The following is a 20446-nucleotide window of genomic DNA, read 5'->3' as shown; positions in this document are numbered from 1 at the left end:
AAATTTCCGACTCTGTAAGGAAATAGAATTATCTTTTCAAATATATGTATGTTTTGAGAAACAATGCCACAATATCAAAGGGAACTAACAAAACCCATCCATCGCTTTCTGAATTTGAAAGTGCTTCTTACTGTTTAGAGAAGTTCAAGTTACAAAGGATAAAAGAAATAATTTAAGTTCCCTAAAGGTATCTAAGTTTACATCGACGATTTGCGAAAGCCGGCCGAAGTAGCCGTGCGGTTAAAGGCGCTGCAGTCTGGAACCGCAAGACCGCTACGGTCGCAGGTTCGAATCCTGCCACGGGCATGGATGTTTGTGATGTCCTTAGGTTAGTTAGGTTTAACTAGTTCTAAGTTCTAGGGGACTAATGACCTCAGCAGTTGAGTCCCATAGTGCTCAGAGCCATTTGAACCATTTGTGAAACTGACGAATATTCTTAAATCATGAGGCTACTACACATCACACTTCACCTAATTAAGAAGATCAGTTGCATAAACGTTTTACAAGAATCATGATGTTGTACTACCTACCGTTAAGTGACGATTAGAATTGCGACGTTACACCATCGAAATCCATTTTCGCCAGGGATTTGCACCTCGACGAATGCCGCCAGCAGAAATATGAAAACGATTTCAAGAACTATTGTATTTGGCTGGGGCTTTCACAAAAAGTTACGATGGCACATAGTCTAACGAAGGCCATAGGCCGATTTATATACAAAGAAAGCAAGCTCTTTCTCTACGACAAGAGCTAAAGCGTTGGCTGCTGTTGTCACAAACGACAGTGGATTAAAAGTGTGCCGGCCGATGTGGCCGAGCGGGTCTAGGCGCTTCAGTCTGGAACTGCGCGACCGCTACGCTCGCTGGTTCGAATCCTGCCACGATCATGGATGTCTGTGATGTCCTTAGGTTAGTTAGGTTTAAGTAGTTCTAAGTTCTAAGAGACTGATGACCTCAGATGTTAAGTTCCATAGTGCTCAGGGCAATTTTTTTGAACCATTAAAAGTGTATGCTGCACCGGGATTCTACTGGGGACAGTCCTCTGGATGCCTGAGTGACGTAGAATAATAGGAGACACGTATTGGTAGAATGGAAGGTACGAGTGCAGGCAGGTACATCATGCCTCTTTGCCGCCGTCGTTGATAACATTTATTGTTGTACCTTCACTGAATCTGTTCAGTGTGGTAGGTGATAAAGCAATGAATTTGTAAACAATGATTTTCTTCAGTCGGCTATCAAAAGCAGAAATATGTTTTGAAAAGTGCGTGACACGCAGATGTACTGTATACATTTATTATTACTGCCGATTTCAGTCATAAACCATGCTCTTGGTTCTGTAGTAACGCAGAGAAAGAAACCTACAACATAAGAAACAAAAGACGCAGATCGTCACCTAAATAACAGAACATACAGTGATACATACGAAAGAATGAACAACACTACTCATATGTCACACAGACTGAGACGTGGCATCATAATTGCGCACATCTATCAATGCGAAAATTTATAAATATGAAGCTGAAGCCCATTCAACAGCAACAGAGTAACGGCAGACGTATGTAGTCAACGCATAGTAACTCAAAGTACTAAAACAAAAGTTCACTTTAGACAAGTATCCATAAGCAAAATTGGTGGGAACTTTAACATACTAATATCAGACAGTATAAATTCAAGTGGATAATTTTTCGGTCACAATAGCCTGGTTGCTGGGTTGCTCCTGTGTCCGTTTAGCTAGCGAGCTGTCGGACCTTATCATCCATCGGTCGAGTTCCGCCGGAGCTGACGGCGCTAATCGCGTGTAAGCTGTTAGCGGAATAAGGTTATGATTAAACCTTAAATGCTGCAAAATTATCGGCTCTGCGTGAGCCGGCCACACCTGATGCCATCTGATGGAATCCAATTAATGAAAGACCGGTAGCCTCATCGACTCCCATTAATCCGAACGTCGCCCAATTCCCCGTCGCCAAATTGCTAATAATACCAAGCAGATGGACGGACGGACGGACGTGTGAATCGGGCCTAGAAACGGAGCTCAGCATTCCGTTACTCAACGCGGAACGTCTCGCTGCGTTGACATAACCATGGCCCGTTAAAGTCGCATGAGACCCGAAGCTCTGATGAAATGCGGATCCCTTGTGAACTCATGTTTTTCATGTATTGTTGTAGTATTTTTACTAATTAGGAACGGTTGATGAAATCATCTAACTTGGGTTTATAAAATAACTTCTTTTGCTGCCTGTCATATTTTTCTTCTTATTTCTTGCATGACACATTCTGGAAAATCATCCGCATTTTTAAGTGAGTCTTTTCGTTTATTCGGCATTTATGCACGATGTTTTCCACATGTGAGGTGCTGCGTAATTCTGTTACCTTCGCTATAATAAATAAACACGCACAGTTATGAATAACTGGAAATTACCGCGGCCAGTCTGTACCGTTGAGTCTTCATAGCCAGTTCGGGCGGGCTTTAGTTTTTCTTTTTTTAGATTCAGTGAATTTTTTTAGGTACTTCCATTCTACGACGAAATAAGCAAATGAAATAGTGATACATACAAAAAATGCCTTTGTGACTAATATATATACACGCAAATGATTGTTTTGTTTCCACGAGAGAATAGTGGATGATCTGCAGCGTTGTCGCTGTTAACGAAACGAAAATATCTTTGCGAATAATAACAGTAGCTGTTTGCTATTTTGCGTCACTCACTTTAGTGTAGTCCACCAACTCAACAAAAAATTGAAAGTACAGCACATTCGCCCCTACATCGAGATGAATGCAAGGACGATACCCGCTTTACAACGTGTGGCATATTAACGAGAAGGAGAAATGGGACAGTGCACCTAGGCAAAAGGTAGCATACAGTACCGACTGAAAATCTTGTATTCGATGTTCTTCCGAGAGCTGAACCTGAGGAGAAAGTAGCGATGCTATTACGACAGTACCCTCTGTCATACATGACAGAAACTTAATACGCTGCAGAAATTAACTCTTTCGATTAAATTTTTTGCCATCATCAGTTCCTCTTTTTTTGTTTCCTTCAGTTCTACATCTGAGTCACCGAAGGATCTCACAACTTCAACTCTATTTCAACGTTTGGTTCTTGGCTTTTAATATACCTGTATTGCTCCCACTCATCCCTTTTCTTTCTTTTTTCTTTTTGAGTCATCAGTCTTCTGGCTGGTTTGATGCGACCAGCCACGAATTCCTCTCCAGTGCCCACCTCTTCATCTCAGACTGGCACTTGCAACTACATCGACAGCTATTTGCTGCGTATGTGTATTCCAGTCTCTGTTTTCCTCTACAGTTTTTACCATCTACAGCTCCCTCTAGTACCATGGAAGATATTCACTGATGTTTTAGCAGATGTCCTATCATCCGGTCCCTTCTGCTTGTCAACGTTTTCCATATACTCCTTTCCTCGCTGATTCTTCGGAGTATCTCTTCATTCCTTTCTTTAGCAGTCTATCTAGTTTTCAAAATTCTTCTGTAATACCGCATTTCAAATGCTTCGACTTTCCTCTTTACCGATTTTTCCACAGTCCATGCTTAACTACTATATAATGCTGTATTCCAAATATATATCCTCAGAAATTTCTTCGTCAAATTAAGGTCTATGTTTGGTACTGGTAGACTTCTCTTGGCCAGGAATGCACTTCTTATCAATATTATTATGCTTTCTATGATCTTGCTCTGCCCGCCATGTGTTATTTTGCTGCCTACTTACCAGGTTCCTCAGTTTCATCTACTTTGCGAGGCAAAATTCTGATGTTATGTTTGTCTCTGTTCTCATACGTGGTTCTTCTCATTACTTCTGTCTTTCTTTGATTTACGCTCCGGCTATATTCTGCACTCATTAGACCATTACATTAGCAGATGCTGCAATTCTTCTTCACTTTCATCGAGGATAGCAATGTGCCGCACCACGAATAAGTACAGGCGTGGTTTTGGGGAATTCTTGTAAATTTCGCGCAGCCAAGGCTGGGAGGCAATGGTTAAGGACCGATTGGCACATCGGATGGTACGCGCGGGTGATGTTTATATTTTGCAAATAATTCTGCCAGGCAGATTTACGACATCGCTCGCAGGCTAGAAGGCCCGGCCCGGCGGGCACTATATACAATACCTTGGAGTTACAACAGTGCTAGTGACGTGTATGTAGAGGCTGAAGCGGGCTGAGGGAAGCTGACGTTGTAATTATAAATGAGCACACCACTTGTTCCCAGCAGAGGAACCACATCAGACGCACAGGGAAAAGACGTATAAATAAGTGAGAGCGGAGGCTCAAACCAGGCAGTCGTCGCCATTCTGTCTGCGTCTGGAACAGGAGAGAATGGCGATTGTTTAAATTGCAGGTCAACCACGACGACCTTTTGATGATGGATTGCTGCCTGCCGGGCGACCGGACGCGTACGCTACAGATACACACACGTTGCGCGGCGATGATGCACACACGTTGCGCGGCGCCATCTCCGAGTTCAGCGCAAAGTACCTGCGGTGTAATAAATTCAGTGACACACTCGCCTGCGTTCCTCTGCATTCCTCGGCGTGGATCATCCCTCTCTCCCAAACCATACTTCTCCGTAGTTCTGACATGTTACAACCTCTGAGTTCTGTGGATTGTAACAACCGTCATCAGCGAATCTCATCATTGCTACCCTTTCACCTTGAATTTTAATTCCACTCTTGAACTTTTTTCTTATTTCCGTCATTGGGTGAAAGACTACGCCAGTGTCTTACTTTCTCTTTAATCTGAGCTCTTCGTTCTTGGTCTTCCACTCTTATTGTTTCCTCTTCGCTGTTGAAGATATTGTATATCACCCGTCTTTCCCTGTATCTTGCTCCTATTTTTCTCAGAATTTCGAACACCTTGCACCATTTGACGCTGTCGAACACTTTATCCAGGTCAGCAGATCCTACCCACATCTCTTGATTTCTCTTTAACCTGGCTTCCACTAGCAACTACAACGTCAGAATTGACTCTCTGCTACCTTTACCTCTCCCAAAGCCAAACTGGACGTCCTATAGCACATCCGCAAACTTCTTTTCCTTTCATCTGTTTATTACTCTTGTCAGAAACTTGAATCTGTGAACTGTTAAGCTGATTGTGAGATAATTCTCTCAGTTATCGGCTTTTGCAAACTTCGGATCTCTGTGGACGATGTTTTGCCGAAAGTCAGATACTATATCGTCAGATACTATATCGTCCCTTTCTACACACCAACGTTAATAGCGTTTTGTTGTCACTTCCACAATGATTTTAGAGATTCTGATGGAATACTCTCTATCCCTTCTGCCTTATTCGACCTTTAGTCTTCCCAATCTCTTTTAAATTCTTATTCTGATTATGAATCCCCTATCTCTTCTATACCGACTTCTGTTTCTTCTTGTCATACGCAGTCAGATAAGTCTTCCCCTCGTAGAGGTCTTCAGTGTACTGTTTTCATCTATCCACTCTCTCCTCTGCATTTAACAGTGGTAATTCCCATTGCACTCATAATATTACAGCCTTTGCTTTTGATTTCATCGAAGATTGTTTTAACTTTTCTATATGCTGAGCCAGTCCTTCCGATAATTCCATAATTAATTCCAAAATAATTACTAGGTTTGTCAAAAGCATCGTTTGGGTAACTATATCTTTTAAACAAATAATTCGGCCAAGCCTTAGTGGTAGAAGAAACCATTAAAAAGGTAGAATTATTCGATGTATTCAGTTAATTGAATGAGCTATGTTTTAATTGTAATTTCTGTAAATTAAACATCGAACAATGTTTAGTTTCAGTATCTATTATTGTGAGGATATATAAAGGCCCTATTTTCGGTCCTGAGACAGTCAGTCCACTGCCAATTTTCAGACGGGAAGTCTGTATCAGAGAAATAATGTTGCATATAACCTAACAGTGGAATTAGTGTAACACAAATAGGTCTATGTTAAAAGAATGACGGTGTGTATTCAATTTATTTGGGAAATAGTGTCACACGTACCTTATTATTCTGCAAGAAATGTGAACTGTGTGGTTAGGTATTTACTGCTCATTGATGTTCAACAGAAAACTATTGCAGCAGTACGCTGATGTTTGCCTGCAAGCTATTAATGAGGCTTTTCATTTACCAATAGTGTGCCGGCCGGTGTGGTCGAGTGGTTCTAGGCGCTACAGTCTGGAACAGTGCGACCGATACGGTCACAGGTTCGAATCCTGCCTCGGGCATGAATGTGTGTGATGTCCTTAGGTTAGTTAGGTTTAAGTAGTTCTACGTTCTAGGGGATTGATGACCACAGCAGTTAAGTCCCATAGTGCTCAGAGCCATTTGAACCAATAGTGAACTCGCCATATAACTGTGTAATTTTGAGGGGTTGTGAACACTGTAAGTAAAGAACTGTGAAACGCAGCTGTGCAACTGTCGGCTACATCAACAGTAGTCAGTGTTGAACTTCAACCCCCCATTTTTCAGCCAGTACAACAGTTCAGTATATCGACACCGAGGACAGTCAACGAAGAAATAAAGCAGGCGAACGTCACACACTGAACTGTTGACAGTAACTCGCTCTCTTCCCTACCTTCCTACTCCCGTTATACCATTTTCTGCTGCTGTTGATATTGCTCTACACTCGTCTGACCAGAAATAATTGCCCCCATTAGCTGACGCCCACTTTATCGAAATTGAGCCTTAGCATTTCCCTTTTCACATTTCCTAGCTTCTGTATCCCGTTCAAACATCTGACATTCGACGCCCAGACGAGTATAACATTATTATTTCGTTGGTTATTTAATCTTTTTCTCATTGTCACTTTTCACTTGGCTGCCTCCTCCTGGAGATCCGAATGGACGACTAATCTGGAATCTTTTGCCAATGGAGAGATCATCATGACACTTTTTCAGTATAGGTTCCATGTCCTGTGGATGCACGTTATGTTCCTTTAATGTAGTAGTTTTCATTGCCTTCTGAATCCTAATGGCATTGATCACTGCTGATTCTTCTGCCTTTAGGGGCAGTTTCCCATGCCAAGGGGACGAGAGGTCCTTAAGTCTTTGTCTTCTACTCCACGACAAGGTCGTTGACTGATAATAATGCTGGAAGCCATCGGACGATATTGCTGATGATTTTTGTTCAAAATTTATGTAGTGGCGGGGTTCGAACACAGAACCGAAAACGTTTTGATTACTAGTCATAGACACCAGCCCTAGATCCTCAATTACTAGACTGTATAATCCAGGAAGCATTCAGGTCATCCACTAATGTGCACAGCCTACCATTCCAAATATTTCTCACGTTTCTACCTTGTCTGTGCTCCCGGCACAAGAATCTTTGGCTTCGTATTTTCTTTTCATCTTCTTGCTGCGGTGAAACTTGAAATGTATATTTTGCTGTAATGGTTTGATACACTGTGTTAGAAAGTCTTCTTTGGAGGTCTTTGTATGGATTGCAGTCTTGTACGTATGTCATAAGTGTTCGATACGCATTTCAGACAAGGAGGCAATAGAAGCTTTTGAAACGTCATGTTACAGAAGAAAGTTAAAAACTTTACGGATAGCTCGAATAACTACTGCGAAGGTACTGAACATAAATCGAAAAAGTCGTAGTACAGAGTGACCAAAAGAAAGGATCGGTTCATGGGGCACATCTTACGGCATCACTAAATCGTCAGTTTTATAATGGAAGGAAGAGTGGAGATAAAATCTGTAGCCGGAGACCAACGCTTGAATTCGGTACATCTATATTTACATTCATGCCATCATATGATGCATGGTGTTCGGAGTGAAAACCGCAACATCCAAACTACGTTGTACACCATTCTGGTGTTATTGTAGGCCCAACCGTAATTACTGACTTAGCCTGCGACTTACAAAAGAACGGAGAAATATGATAATTCTCTTCTTCATTTTCCTTCATAAATGTTATTTTAATTAAACTGTAATACAAAATCAGCATTTCACTTGGAGACGGAAGTCAGGAAGAGACATTCAGGAATGTGTAGTGAAAACATGTGGAAATGAAACAAAGCTTTGGTGAAAAAACTTTGACTTGGTTTCGCACCGAGAAGCAACTTTACACTAAATGCAAACCCTGCACTGGGTGGCGGCTGGCTACCTGCAGAGAGCTCAAGATGTACAGAGAAGTATAGCACGCAGGAGCTGTTAATTCACTGCTTCTTGCTGTGTGTATGAGTGCCTTTCAGGAATAGACTATCAGGAGTGGACACAAATGTGGCAGATCTCTCAATAGTGAAATGGAAGACATTACATTGTGCATTCCGTCGAAAACGTCGTTTTCACTGTTAAAACTGTATAGACGACTCACCACAACTGTTGTAGGCTTCAGGTTGAATCACGGGTGGCAAGCTTCGCACCCACGTAGAACACTAGCTCAGGCTTCTCCGTACTGCAAAGTGAGACTAGTAGACATTACGTATACGGCAATAGGATGTTCGCGACAGACAACGACGTAACCTCCTCAAAGACTTGAAAAGAGCAGGTACTCCCCAGTCTGTCTAGAGCGGAAAACGTCAGTTTCATCAATTTTCTGGTACAATCGGATATGGAAATGTGCAACAGACGCTAAGGTATAGGATAATTCACTCCAGAGAGATCTCCATATTCAACACAAGCTGTCGTAAACTCTTGGCCCGTCAGTTAGCAGATATAGTGAGACTTTATGGCTCACAGATTTGCTTGAATGGTTATTGGAACGGAACAGGGATACCGCTGATGGTTGTTATCTAATTTTAAGGCATTAATCGCGCCATCTTTAGTTTTATTTCAAATGTGAAACTGACGTAGTTAAATTATTTTATGCTGTCAGAGTCCAAAAACCCACATAACGGTTGTATATCTATCGTTTTACTTACGGAATTTATGTCTGGCATACTCGTGTCCGTAACTACCATTATCGTAAGAAATGTTTTCTCCACACATGCTGTATGATAAGAGTGTTTTCACTGACATGTAAGTACAGAGGTACCTTGAAAATGCCCATGGAGGTGAAATTATGTAATAGCTAAGCATGAAATAAAACTATGGTTTAAAAAACTAGCCTCAAGAAATTTACAGCAGCTATGGACCCATCTATACATAAGGCTGTTTGAAGGGAAGTTAAAAACTTCCTTTTAGAAAACTTGTTCTCCGTGCTATTGTGTACTTAGTACTCTGTTACATGCGCCTAGACTTGATACAGGCGCCAAACCTTGCGGAAAGGTTAATAGATGGTGCATGGTCTCCGTGTCAAGCTGTGACTCCCTCTGGAGATCAAAACTTTAAAAGATTTGAGTAGTGGCTTTCTTTAATTGTACTTGCTAATATCTTAATTTTACGTTTATGTGCTTGCGTTGTCACAATTTAACTTAATTGGTCTAGTATTAAAAGTACTTGGACCAAAAACTTTCTCCCTGCTATTCTCAAAAGCCGACATTTTTGAGACCGTGGCTGGTTACAAAATTCAAGCTTTTTCTTACAGAGCTGATAACAGTAACCTGTAGCTGCTAATAATGCTATGTCTTTACACAAGTAGCGCAATCACAGGATTCGGACAGGTTCTTCTTCAAACGGCTGCTCGCTTCTGTACTATATTTTCTTTTACATAAATTGTTGGATACCAACCAACAAGTAATGAAAACAAAAGCAAGCGTGATGTGCATATTCCACTGCTCGTGGTGTAACGGTTAATTCATTACATTTCCCGCATGCAGCCACACAACCAATTCCTTCGAATTAATAATTTGGCCATGTATTTTCTAAATAATCACAGTGTAAACATCAACAACAACAAGTAGTTGTCAAGCGCGGTCTTATATGCTTTACCGTAGCAGTACGGCCTGCGAGTTACAGACGCTGGTCGGCAGCAAAGAGATACGCTTACGTACGTGAATGGATAAGTGAATCGAATGTCTGTACGTCTTCGCCACAGGCAGCGCGTATCACTTCGCCGGGGTGGAGCATATAACGCCGCGCTTGGCACCTTGACGTTGGTCTTGTGACCTACTCTGATGATGTAGCCGGAAGTAATTGCGCTGCTGCACGCCCGAAATTTAATGGGTTAACAACAATTTTAACATGAGCGTGAAGCGGCATCTCAAGATGAAACTGAATAAACTATTCTCGCTCTTCAAACTACGTCAGTACGAATTAAATTCTCTAACGTTCAATGGCCACCTTTACCGTCATCGTTGTCAAGTAAAACCGACTGTTCTATAGCGGTAAAAACATGCCATTATTAACCTTGGACGACTGATGTTTCTTCGTTGCGCGACCACCTTGTACAAACTTTCTTACTGGCGCTGAGAATCAATCAGTTCCCTGGAGTGACACGTAGGAAAAAGCACTTACTTCCTGATTTGTCTGATAATTTCTTCCAGTGATGCGGTGAGCAGCCTTATTCTGAAAGTGGTATCAGAACACCATGTCAATTTTTTTGATACAAATAAGAGATACGTTACTCCATTTTTGAGCGTGCTTGGAAGAGAGTCACCTTAAGACTTGCTGAAAGGTTGTCAGCCGAAATATCAGAACGTGAATCAAAAATATGCCAGATGCAGGCTCGATAAATGATGGAATATTCTATCCGTCGTTAAAACTTCAAGAAACACGTAGTGTCGGATGTATCCTGGTTTCAGTGTCAATCATAGTGGATGGCGTGAACACAATCCTACATACGAAAGCCACTTTTGTTTTATTTTCAACCTCTACAAGTCGCCAAATGGAAACCAGAGCAACATAAACTGCAAAATTTAGCGATACATTCCAGCTATTTCTTTACATAGTCACCGCTCCGACTTAGATTTATTTCTCGTAAGGTGATAGAAACTTTCCAATACCGCCTTTGCTGTCCGGCAATTTCCTACGATAGTCTGCAGCTAGTTGTCTGGCACAAATGTCGTCCACATAGCTCAGTGTGAGGGAGCCAAGTCTGGTCTGTATAGTGGGTGATCAAGCAGTTCCCATCACAAACGCTGCAGGAACTTGTTCAACCCAGAATTGTCTTGATGAAGGACACTCCTGCCAGTTATGTTATATGCGCTGAATGAAAACAGGTGAAACTCCTCATCAGGACTTCAGACATGTCGGGAAACACTATTTTCTAGGGCTTTTACGTGATCAGTGGGCGCTCAGAACTGACATCTGCAGAAAGCTCCATCAGATTTTTGCTGTGGTTTTAATTTCGCGATTAATCGGGAGTTTAAAAAAAGTTTCTTGATGCAATAATTTACCAGCAGCCGTATGTATTGTAGAAACTTATTTTATTTTATGAACTTCTATGTGCTACCAGTTTCGGCATTACATTGATGCCATCTTCAGGCCCCACTCATCATAAAATCGTTATACACGGAAGAAGCCATATAACTGGATCCGTAAATCAATCGTCCCGCAACAGCTCTTGGTGGCCAGGCGACAGACTGACAAAACGGCGGAAGCAAAGTTGTGGACCTAATATAAAGAAGCGTATAAAGAGCTACAGAAATAGCGAACAAAACTATAACGCACAGTAAAAGTGGATAACGGCATATTGCGTCTTGACAAAAATAACGTTACGAAACAGAGGAGCTCGATATAGCTGGTACGCCCAGTATAAGAACAGGGCTAAAGCTATCGAAAAAATTTCTGCTTTGTGATCACTAAGAGAAAAGTTTCTATAGTTGAAACTGTGCTTTAAGAAGTTGAAATTCCTCCATCAAGTCCAATCTAAAACCTTTCCCCTCCCCTTTGAAAAATATATGCGTTTTATAGTTTTTGCTCCCCCCCCCCCCCCCCCCCCCCCCCCGTGAACCATGGACCTTGCCGTTGGTGGGGAGGCCTGCGTGCCTCAGCGATACAGATAGCCGTACCGTAGGTGCAACCACAACGGAGGGGTATCTGTTGAGAGGCCAGACAAACGTGTGGTTCCTGAAAAGGGGCAGCAGCCTTTTCAGTAGTTGCAAGGGCAACAGTCTGGATGATTGACTGATCTGGCCTTGTAACAATAATCAAAACGGCCTTGCTGTGCTGGTACTGCGAACGGCTGAAAGCAAGGGGAAACTACGACCGTAATTTTTCCCGAGGGCATGCAGCTTTACTGTATGATTACATGATGATGGCGTCCTCTTGGGTAAAATATTCCGGAGGTAAAATAGTCCCCCATTCGGATCTCCGGGCGGGGACTACTCAAGAGGATATCGTTATCAGGAGAAAGAAAACTGGCGTTCTACGGATCGGAGAGTGGAATGTCAGATCCCTTAATCGGGCAGGTAGGTTAGAAAATTTAAAAAGGGAAATGGATAGGTTGAAGTTAGATATAGTGGGAATTAGGGAAGTTCGGTGGCAGGAGGAACAAGACTTCTGGTCAGGTGAATACAGGGTTATAAACACAAAATCAAATAGGGGTAATGCAGGAGTAGGTTTAATAATGGATAGGAAAATAGGAATGCGGGTAAGCTACTACAAACAACATAGTGAACGCATTATTGTGGCCAAGATAGATACGAAGCCCACACCTACTACAGTAGTACAAGTTTATATGCCAACTAGCTCTGCAGATGACGAAGAAATTGAAGAAATGTATGATGAAATAAAAGAAATTATTCAGATTGTGAAGGGAGACGAAAATTTAATAGTCATGGGTGACTGGAATTCGAGTGTAGGAAAAGGGAGAGAAGGAAACATAGTAGGTGAATATGGATTGGGGGACAGAAATGAAAGAGGAAGCCGCCTGGTAGAATTTTGCACAGAGCACAACATAATCATAACTAACACTTGGTTTAAGAATCATGAAAGAAGGTTGTATACCTGGAAGAATCCTGGAGATACTAAAAGGCATCAGATAGATTACATAATGGTAAGACAGAGATTTAGGAACCAGGTTTTAAATTGTAAGACATTTCCAGGGGCAGATGTGGATTCTGACTACAATCTATTGGTTATGAACTGCAGATTGAAACTGAAGAAACTGCAAAAAGGTGGGAATTTAAGGAGATGGGACCTGGATAAACTGAAAGAACAAGAGGTTGTACAGAGTTTCAGGGAGAGCATAAGGGAACAATTGACAGGAATGGGGGAAATAAATACAGTAGAAGAAGAATGGGTAGCTCTGAGGGATGAAGTAGTGAAGGCAGCAGAGGATAAAGTAGGTAAAAAGACGAGGGCTAGTAGAAATCCTTGGGTAACAGAAGAAATATTGAATTTAATTGATGAAAGGAGAAAATATAAAAATGCAGTAAGTGAAACAGGCAAAAAGGAATATAACGTCTCAAAAATGAGATCGACAGGAAGTGCAAAATGGTTAAGCAGGGATGGCTAGAGGACAAATGTAAGGATGTAGAGGCCTGTCTCACTAGGGGTAAGATAGATACCGCCTACAGGAAAATTAAAGAGACTTTTGGAGATATGAGAACGACTTGTATGAATATCAAGAGCTCAGATGGCAACCCAGTTCTAAGAAAAGAAGGGAAAGCAGAAAGGTGGAAGGAGTATATAGAGGGTCTATACAAGGGCGATGTACTTGAGGACAATATTATGGAAATGGAAGAGGATGTAGATGAAGATGAAATGGGAGATATGATACTGCGTGAAGAGTTTGACAGAGCACTGAAAGACCTGAGTCGAAACAAGGCCCCCGGAGTAGACAATATTCCATTGGAACTACTGACGGCCGTGGGAGAGCCAGTCCTGACAAAACTCTACCATCTGGTGAGCAAGATGTATGAAACAGGCGAAATACCCTCAGACTTCAAGAAGAATATAATAATTCCAATCCCAAAGAAAGCAGGTGTTGACAGATGTGAAAATTACCGAACTATCAGCTTAATAAGTCACAGCTGCAAAATACTAACACGAATTCTTTACAGACGAATGGAAAAACTAGTAGAAGCCAACCTCGGGGAAGATCAGTTTGGATTCCGTAGAAACACTGGAACACGTGAGGCAATACTGACCTTACGACTTATCTTAGAAGAAAGATTAAGGAAAGGCACACCTACGTTTCTAGCATTTGTAGACTTAGAGAAAGCTTTTGACAACGTTGACTGGAATACTCTCTTTCAAAATCTAAAGGTGGCAGGGGTAAAATACAGGGAGCGAAAGGCTATTTACAATTTGTACAGAAACCAGACGGCAGTTATAAGAATCGAGGGACATGAAAGGGAAGCAGTGGTTGGGAAGGGAGTAAGACAGGGTTGTAGCCTCTCCCCGATGTTGTTCAATCTGTATATTGAGCAAGCAGTAAAGGAAACAAAAGAAAAATTCGGAGTAGGTATTAAAATTCATGGAGAAGAAATAAAAACTTTGAGGTTCGCCGATGACATTGTAATTCTGTAAGAGACAGCAAAGGACTTGGAACAGCAGTTGAATGGAATGGACAGTGTCTTGAAAGGAGGATATAAGATGAACATCAACAAAAGCAAAACGAGGATAATGGAATGTAGTCAAATTAAATCGGGTGATGCTGAGGGAATTAGATTAGGAAATGAGGCACTGAAAGTAGTAATCGAGTTTTGCTATTTGGGGAGCAAAATAATTGATGATGGTCGAAGTAGAGAGGATATAAAATGTAGGCTGGCAATGGCAAGGAAGACGATTCTGAAGAAGAGAAATTTGTTAACATCCAGTATTGATTTAAGTGTCAGGAAGTCATTTCTGAAAGTATTCGTATGGAGTTTAGCCATGTATGGAAGTGAAACATGGACGATAACTAGTTTGGACAAGAAGAGAATAGAAGCTTTTGAAATGTGGTGCTACAGAAGAATGCTGAAAATTAGATGGGTAGATCACATAACTAATGAGGAAGTATTGAATAGGATTGGGGAGAAGAGAAGTTTGTGGCACAACTTGACCAGAAGAAGGGATCGGTTGGTAGGACATGTTCTGAGGCATCAAGGGATCACCAATTTAGTATTGGAGGGCAGCGTGGAGGGTAAAAATCGTAGAGGGAGACCAAGAGATGAATACACTAAGCAGATTCAGAAGGATGTAGGTTGCAGTAGGTACTGGGAGGTGAAAAAGCTTGCACAGGATAGAGTAGCATGGAGAGCTGCATCAAACCAATCTCAGGACTGAAGACCACAACAACAACAACAGTTTTTGCTATTTTGCTGTTTCTGTAATGTTCTTTTTAATGTAACATTATTAACATGGCAGGTGTCTTTAGTGATTGGCATGGCTTAGTTTGTGAGTGCCACCTGGACGTAAGTTTTCCTGCTGGCTTGTCGATTGCCTGCTTGCCTGAATGATGCACGTCTCTCCCATATTTTGAATGGATCTTTTTACTGTTTTGTGTTCCTTAGGACTTCGTTTATCTTTTTGCACAATTTGTAACACAAAAGTTCATTTTACATTTCCACTATGTGTAATTTTTTATGTTTCTTTTTGCTGCACGTTTGACAGAAGAGAACTGAAGCATTTGAGATGTGATGGTACAGATGAATGTTGAAAATTAAGTGGACTGATAATGTAAGGAATGAGGAAGTTGTGCGCAGAATCTGAGAGGAAAGCAATATGTGGTACCACAGATGAGGATAAGCGACAGGATGATAGGACGTCTTTTAAGACATCAGGGAATCACACAGCCGTAGAGGAAGACAGATTTTAATACATGCACTAAATAACTGAGGACATAGGGTGCAAGCGCAACTCTGAGATGAAGAGGTTGGCGCAGGAGAGAAATTTGTGGTGGGCCTTATCAAACCAGTCAGAAGACTGAGGACTCGAAAGAGAGACTTCCATGGACTGGATTTAATATGCCCTCTTTCTAAGTGTTATTACTTCTTTTGAGGACCCGCCAGTGTGGCCGAGAGCAGTCTGCTTTCCGCAGCGCTGCGGCGAGGACGTCTTGTTTACGTCCCGTCGGCTCGGTCGCGAGTGCCCGTAGTTGTTTACTACTGCTTTGTTGCTAGTTTGGAGTCCATCACTACCGACGCAACATGGCACATTCATACAGACAAACCACCATCAAGATCAGTTTTCAACCGGATCATGCTCGACCGCGAGCTTTTGAAGTGGAACGTTTTCTACGTGACGACGTTAAAATTGAACCGCGAGACATAATTGGTATCCATCTCTCTATCACGAACAGTGTTGTCTACGTCAAGCTAGTAAGTGACGAGGTGTGCAACAGAATCGTGAGCGCACATGCGAACGATCTTAAATTCAAACATTCTGATGGCCATATTGGGGCGGTGTCTATCGACCACGCGGGGCTTGGCCTCCGTACGATACGCGTCTTCGAACTCCCTTTCGAAGTACCAGCGGACGTAGTCACCGCGGCTTTCCAGCCCTATGGCAGAGTGATCAGCCATATGGCCGAAAAATGGACCACCTTTACAACGTACCCCGTTCTTAACGGGGTACGACAGATTAAAATTGAACTGACCAAACATGTTCCGTCATATCTTGTCATCGGTGGATGTAGGGCGATCATTATGTATGACGGTCAGCCACGCACTTGCTCTGGTTGTGGCCAAGTAGGGCACGTCCGGTCGGATTGTCTCCGACGACGGCTTACTCAAATCCCGACAGGTGAACTTATGACTCCTTCTACGGTGACGACCCTTCCTCTGAATTACGCCGAAGTTACACGGGCAGCAACCTTTTCCGATGCTGACGACATAGTCCGATAGCCGCCCCCGATGGCGAGACCAAAATGGCTTCTGCGGTACAGGATCTGGTCTCTACAACGGCGCCCTCACCTGAAGATTATCACTGACGACCTTGCAAGAAGACGTGGATGCCAGAATGGACATTGACCCACGGGTTGTGCCGACAGCGGCTATTCTTCCAGACACCGGAGCAGCTGACGAAATCCACCCACATTCAGATACTGAGACACACGTCCGTAAACAGCGTTCCCCGCGAAAACACAAGAGACGGCGGCGTGCTCCATCGGACGAGTGTTTGCAGCGATCGTCTGACATGGACTGTGGAAATTCCGACGACGGTACCGGCGGTACAGAGGCCGCTGTAACCTCAAACTCAACAGATCGCCTTGGTGACGGCTTCAGCCCCTCAGACCCCACAGAACAGCAGGATCACAAGCAGACAGCCGCTGCCGATTCCCAGCCAGCAGAGCCGATGGAGTCAGCGCCGAGTGCCGCAGCAGCCACTAACAGCCACCAACAGCCGATGGTATTTCATGGCGACTGGGCGGACGACTGTGAGGAACACTCCTTGCCCATTGTGTCGGACGACACGGGGGGAAATTTACCCCACCAGTGTTGATCCTTTCCCGCCGTCAGTTACAGTGACGAGACAGCCTTACAAGGGTATTGATGGCCAACACGGATGCTGTGGATAGACCTCAAACTTATCGCGTTGCAACTATAAACATCAACACTATACGGACGCGCGCTAAGTTATCCCTGCTTCAGGATATGTTGAACTCTGCTTCCATCGACATAGCCCTTCTCCAGGAAGTGTACGTCGACGACTTCCCAGGCATGTACGGTTACGATGCTTGCGTCTCTCCAGCTTCCCCAACAGGCAGCGGTGTCGCTGTACTTCTTCGGGAAGGGATAGTGGCGGACGATATCCTGTTTCTGCCTGGGGCAAGAGGAATGGCACTCACAGTACTGGGTGTGTGGAGAAGCCGCAGCCCGTGGAAATTAAACATCGCTCACCTGTCGTAACCGGATTGCCGCCAAGCCGTTGAGGATACGTTGCATTCGTGTGAAAATCGCCTCCGCGCATATCCCACAACGGTCCGCTGGTGGTTGGACTGCGCCAAACCGGCACTGAGGCGAACGTTGATAATCTACGGTCGTGACCACGCTACTTGGCGAAGACATACACTCGACTTTTACTTCCGGGTCCTGCGCGACTGCGATGCTATGGCGCCGTCTCCGGAACGACAAACGGGGTCCACCGTGCTAAGGCTCAGACCCTCGCTCATATGCGACGCCACCTGGAGGGGGTAGTCATCCGCTCGAGGACGCAGGATCGGATACCTAGCGAATGCCCGTCAATGTTTCACGTCCTTCGTGAACGTAAACGACACCAACGAGCTTCATCGACACGGAGGACGGTCATCGCCTCACCTTGCAACAAGAAATAAACATAGCGTTCTACAGTCATTATTCCCAACTCTACTCCGCTCAGACCCCTGATCCGACAGCACTGGCGGACGTCTCTCAGACGATTTACGGCACCGTCACCCCGGCAATGGAAGCGGCCTTGATGGAAGAAATTACAGAAGAAGAAGTGATCGACGCCATTAGAAAAGGAGCTGTCAACAACTCTCAGGGTCCTGATGGCCTCCCCTTGGAATTTTACAGGACTTTTCAATATTTATTAGCCTCCCGATGGACGGACATCTGTCGCGAACTCCTATCTCCGGACGTGCCACTCCCTGCGGCCCTTGTGGAAGGGATGATTATTCACAAACCGTCCGGTGGCTCACGACTGCAGGACTACCGCCCGTTGACGCTATTGAACTGCGACTTTAAGATCTTTTCTCGACTGTTGGCGGCGCTGATACGCTAGACCCTACGAAATGTTATCTCACCCGATCAAACGTCATTAGAAAGCGACAATAATATTCAAAATGCACTCAGTGAATATCGTGACTTGATCTCACAGGCGAGGGCATGTCGTCTGAAGGGTGCACTGGCGGCAATCGATTTTAGTCATGCTTTCGACCGAGTGGACCACGACTATTTGGAAGCGGTCCTCCAACATATGCGGTACCCACAGCCATTCGTCACTGTCGTCATGCGACTACTCTGTGGCGCGACGTCCAAGGTGATCGTCAACGGCAGACCTTCGCAGCCCCTCACCATTTCTCTATCGATACGCCAAGGCTGCCCTCTGTCCACTTTACTTTACGCCGTGGCCATGGAACCTCTCCTCTGCGGCCTGCGCCAACGACTAACGGGTATGACGTTACGAGGCCACACTTTCCGGTGTAAAGCGTACGCTGACGACCTGGTGATTGTCATCCGCAACGGTGACGACGCCGCTAGCGCACTGAATTGGATAGTGAAACATAGCATGGCCACTGGTAGTCGTATCAACGTCGCAAAATCGGTGGCGATGAACATCGGGGTCGGATTGTCTGAGAACAGTGTCACCGCCTTACAGCTCAGAGATAGTTTGAAATGTCTCGGCATTGATTTTACAGACGATGTACGACGGACCGCTGCTCACAACTTTCGACGGCTTTTACGGAATGTTCGGACTGGAATTGCCAACAACCGCCTACGAGCCCTGGACATCGTCCAACGGACCCAGTATGTCAACACACATTTAGCGTCACGCATTCCGCACATCGCCCGGATATTACCTATACCGGTGATGTTAGCTCGACGTATACTTGCGGCTTTTGGGTCCTTCGTGAGTTCACGAATGCTTTTCAAGATCAAATATGAGACTCTCACCCTTCCCCCGGATCGGGGAGGGCTTGGCCTTTATCAGGTTTATGACAGAGCGGTCGCCCTATTTGTGAACACATTAGTCAAACTATGGCACCGCCGTCCGGACAGTCTGACCAGTTTGTTAATAGAAGAACTAGCACCGCCCTCCCTGTTGCCGCCTGTGCCGATACACCACGTTCCCTCCTCGCTCTTCTACATCGGTGTCTTTTACCTCGAACTCAGTTACGTTCGACTTGCCTTACCCGCGACTCAACTGGCGACGGCAAAGACGGTTTATCGGGTCCTGCAACGGACGACCCGATAACGTCGTGGAGAGGAAGCACCCGAACGTCAACTGGCGAGTAGTGTGGAGGACAATTCACCACGTTACACTGAACACTGACGTCACGGCGATGTGGTATATCGCTGACAACAGTAAGCAGGTGACCAGATCAAGGCTACATGCGATCCACGTGGTAGACTCACCCACGTGCACGAGCTGTGGCGTTCAGGACAACGATGAACACCGTCTTAGCTGTGGCGAGTCTACGACAGTGTGGCACTTAGTCAGGCAAATGTCAGCATACTTCCTTCGGGTAACGCCGAATCATATCGACCCCAAGACTATCTTATTACGGATGAAACGTATTACCCACGCACTAAAACTAATGCACTGACGTGGCTTCGTGGACATGCAGTGCATTATTTGTTTCAAGACGGCACTAAGGACACTTTAGACTTCTGGAACTATTTGCAGGAATGACATTGCAAGATCCTCCGTAACCCAAAGTATCGACAATATTTTTCCAATTTTTTGTGGAGTGCGTTCCACTACCCTCCACGTAGCTGGAACATCACGGGTAAGAGAAGCTAAAATTACAATACGATGATAGAACACTACAAGGTACAACGTGGGATCTACTTTCATCATTACGAGAAGTCATACCTGGATGATACAACAGATGGAGAGTTTCGTTGTGAACCCTCACACTCTGTAGCAGTGTTTGCCCCATTTCCTCTTTTTGTCTCCGGTGCGAAAAGGTCTTCGCGGTTTTAGTTTTCCCATCCGGTGCAAGATGTAGCACTGGTTAATGGTGGTATGGATTCCACCCTTCAGTTTTGTTTCATGGTTTCCTTCGCCCC

Source organism: Schistocerca serialis, chromosome 1 (assembly GCF_023864345.2).
Source record: "Schistocerca serialis cubense isolate TAMUIC-IGC-003099 chromosome 1, iqSchSeri2.2, whole genome shotgun sequence".
NCBI classification, from domain to species: Eukaryota; Metazoa; Arthropoda; class Insecta; order Orthoptera; family Acrididae; genus Schistocerca; species Schistocerca serialis.
Note: the sequence above shows the minus strand (reverse complement) of the source record.